This window comes from Halyomorpha halys, unplaced genomic scaffold, assembly GCF_000696795.3.
Source record: "Halyomorpha halys isolate HHAL.00 unplaced genomic scaffold, Hhal_1.1 Scaffold1.1, whole genome shotgun sequence".
Lineage (NCBI taxonomy): Eukaryota > Metazoa > Arthropoda > Insecta > Hemiptera > Pentatomidae > Halyomorpha > Halyomorpha halys.
This window is the reverse complement of record NW_027115366.1, coordinates 707,102-711,446: the sequence shown is the minus strand read 5'-3', so window position 1 is coordinate 711,446 and position 4,345 is coordinate 707,102.

The following is a 4,345-nucleotide window of genomic DNA, read 5'->3' as shown; positions in this document are numbered from 1 at the left end:
TATATATATATAAGGCACTGGTAGCTCATGTGCTGCTATCTGTTGGCTGAGTTGACCAACGCCATTTACACAGAAAACGACGGAAGCGAAGAATGGAAACGCCATTTTCACTCTCAAAGGTTAAAAGTAAAAAATACAAATGTAATCGGCAGAGAAAAACGGAGGGCGTGCGGGTTGGAGGAATCAATCAGGCTGCGGAATGAAGCTTAGGCGAGAATATGGTGATTTTTTTTAGATAAGGAAATATGCCGGGAAGACAGTCCATGAGATCACACAAAAAGAAGATAAGGTTAAATATGTGAAAGAGAGGAGATAAGAGCTCAAAAGTTTAAAACACAAGGGAATAATTATTGATAGTACATCCCCATACAATAGACCATTGTGGGCGGTTAAAAAGAAGAGCGCACCAGGTGAAACTACCGAAAAGTACAAACTGGTGATATATTACAGGAAGCTTAACGAGAATACCATAGATGAAAAGTATCCGAACCCCAGATTTGAAGACATTTTGGACAGGCTGAGGGGGGTGACGGTATTCAGTACATATCATCAAATCAAAATCCACCCTAAGATCATAAAACTGCATTTTCATTCGAGAGAGGACACTATGAATCTGTATGTCGGGTTTATATGGAGTATCCCCTAGTGTTCAGTAAGAACGAAGACGAGCGCATTCTAGAGAATCAAGAAATTTGGGCTATCTAAAGGCTACCAAAAGAAAAGTCATTATTGGGGAAGGCACAAATAAATTTTTTGGGACAAACGATTTCCAGGGAAGGAGTTGAAGTCAACTCATATAAAGTCACAGGTATACGGAAGATGGAAGTGGCTAAGGATGTGAAGGAAGTTCGAAGGTTATTGGAAACTTTAATTATTACCGGAAATTCGTACCAGAAATGGTCTAGTACCTCGTCCCACTCAACAACCTCAGTTGCGTTTCCAGACTTCACTTGGCCATTCAATATTACTACAGACCCGATTGAGTACACGCTGGGAAAGGTGTGTCTCAAGAAAGAGGATGAAGGAGGAGATCGCCCAATAGCGTACGCTAGTAGGTGCCTGACAGAGACGGAGACCAGATACAATGAACTGGAATGAGAGCTGTACGGAATAGTTTGGGCTATTGACCTCTTTCAGCCATATATGTGTCGAAAAAAGTACACACTGATTATAGGCCTAGCAATGGGTTGGCAAGTTGAAGGAGTTATTGGGACAGTACGATATGGAAATCATCTATAAATCTGGAAAAGAAAATGTGGTAGCTGATTGGTTATCTCGAGTCATAACTGTGAATGCCGTGGAACAAGATTGTTGGGAACCGTCCGGAGGCAGTTTCTACGAGAATGGACGCCAAGAGAGGAAGATGAACAGAATGTAGCAGAGGAGGATAGGGAGAAATCTTTGTCAAACGCGAGCTCTGAGGAAGGAATACCAATCGATATGGAGGAACTTGAGGACATCATCAACGACAATAGGTGGCAGATTATATGGAAGACGAGAACCACATAGGTCAAAGTTGAATGTAACAGGTATGGGAGGAGCAATATCACGACGATTTGGTCACAGCCAGACGTGAAGAACGACCAGGTCAGTGGAAAGTTGAGCAATGCTTCTAAGCTTGCAGAAAAGTGTTGTGAAACAGTTTGGGAGGAGATGGCGTGATGAACATATAGGAATGGACAGGACATTCGCCGGACATGCAAGCTTGTGGTGGAAAACCTTTGGAAGGACGAATCTCGGAGACTCTGAAAGCGGTAAAGAGGAGGTAATTTTGGTGGGCGATGAAGAAGACAATAATGGAGTTTGTAGGAAATTGTGAAGTTTGTCTTCCCACAAAGTATGACAGACACCAATCAAAAGGGAGACAAGAAGAGACACTGTAACGGTTGTCATGGTGAAATAAAAACACGAGCGGTATGTTGAGAGGAGTGGATTTTGGTTTTCTGAAGATGACAGTTATTTTTATTTTTTATTTTGGAACTACGTTACGATTGTTCAGTGTGAAGTGGTAATAGTTTTCCGAGCCCTGTGTCTTTACTGTTTGAACCGAAATATCACTATATGAGAAATGTTATCGTATGTGTTTGTTTTTCAAAATTATGGTGTTCTATTTCAATGGACGGTAACTAACGCTGGATGTGGGGATATGGTGCAGTGTGTGGCACCGTTTCTTCAACACGACCTGGATATGATGAGAGTTGTGGCAGGTGTCATCTTCAAACTTCTGGTGAGATGGTGACTGAAAAGGAAATATCGGACAACCTTGTGTTCTGCCAGGAGTACACCCAAAGACTACATGGGTTTTGAACTAAATCTTATTTTGTTTTTATTTTATATTCGCTTTTATACTCTTTTGGATAATAATGGAAATTTAGTTATTAAGGTTAAGTCAACCTATAAGTTTTAATTGTTTTATTAATCGAAAAAATATTTTTTTTTTCCTTTTCATTCCGTGTACATATATTTCTTATTATTATTAAACTTTTGTACATATAGTTCTGCTGTTCTTTCTCTGCTTTCGACTTGTTAATTTACTTCTTTTTTTTTTGTTGTTGTTCACGGAATATTACGATAATTCAACAGGTGGGTAGGTAACACCCCTAGGTTTTCTTTTATCTACCTGTAAAGGTATTCGCCAGTGGTCATAATTCGACAATTGTATGGGTATATTGTAGTTATATTGTGTCGGGATTTTCGTTATTTCCAAGTGAAAAAAAATAACGTGGCGCCTGAGAAGCAATTTATTCTTTATTGTTTTGTTTCTTCTTTTTCCTTTTGCGATTATATATATTTTTTTTTTCTTCCCTTCTCCGCTGACCGTGGGCAACTATAAATGGTAAATATATAACTAAGGAGAAGTCAAAATTTGCGGTTATAACACCTATCGCAGATGCACCGCTCAACGAACTACAAGTCGATGCAGAGGATTTAAATGGATAACCATAATTGATCTCTTCAGTAAGGTGGCAATAGCGCACTAGGTGCAGGAAAAGACGTCGGAAGCATAGTTGGCAGCTCTTCGAATATGGTTTCAATTTTACGGATTTCCAGAGCGTATCTCATCAGATTCAGGCCGAGAATCCGACAATGCTATGATTGGAACAGAAATGAAGGACCTTGACGTAATATGGCATCTCAACACACCAGGGCACCCCAAGAGCAGAGGAGGCATAGAGCGGCTTCATGGTACGTTGAGTGACCATCTTAGACTGTATCAGGTTGACCAGGGACTGGAACCGGACATGGCGATCCCTAACAATCATTCCGTACACTCAGCAAATTGGTTTTCGCCATTTGAGATTCTCTTTGGACTTACTAACACATGACAATTGTATGGAAATTTATTTTATTCCTTTGTTGATTGTGTTGCTATCATATTGTATAGTATTTGTTTACGGGTATTGTTCGTGAACTGGTGGGGGGGAGTTACGGTGTTACTTCAATGTCAGCTGACTGATTCAAATATATATATAGATGTGCTGTTCTGAAGAAAAGTCAATCTTTGAGATACAACCGAGTTGATCATTTCTCTCTCCCTTTCTCTTTTTGCAGTTTTAGTTCTCACAAGCGTTTAACTTATATTATAACGTATTTTTATATATATATAATTTTAAATAATAAGTATCTAGTTGAATTAAAATACATTTTATCTATTCGATATAAAATGAAATAGCTAACAGAAATAATAGGTTTGCAAGGATGATTTTAATTTAATGATAGGTCATAAAAATATTTCTGGTGTCGATTGGTGGTGATTATCGAAGCTTAGACCCTCTTCTTATTTACTGAAATACCTGTCTTTAGTTAACTGCCTAATTCTTGAGGTTCCAACCCACCATTAAGAGACCACTAAACTCTCGACAAAAAACTCTTATTGACATTTCTTCAAAGCTGCATTTTCATAAGCTAAAATTATAGTGCATTTGCAGGGTTTCTAGTATATTCCTCGTAAAAGTTATTTTTAAAGATATAAAAACAGTATTAAAGCCATGCAAATATTATGCAATTATGCATAATACATACACACATACATATACACATATCACTTCAAGTAATAAATTATTCTCTGAACTAAGGTTAGTAATTCCCTTATGAAGGCCTGAAATTTAGGTCGAAGCGTCGGCACAATAAGTTAATAAATAAACAATTGTGTATCTTTACTGACCGCTCCCCCGAACATCTTCTCCTCACATTAATCAATTTTCAAATTAACCTTTATTAAAAAGTTTTAGATGAAGGCTAATTGAATTAAAACTTTGAGCCAAATAGGAGGAGCGATTGCTGAAAAGTAGTTGTATTCAGAAAATACTTCCTGATAGTTAACATAATTGCTAAGTACTCTACC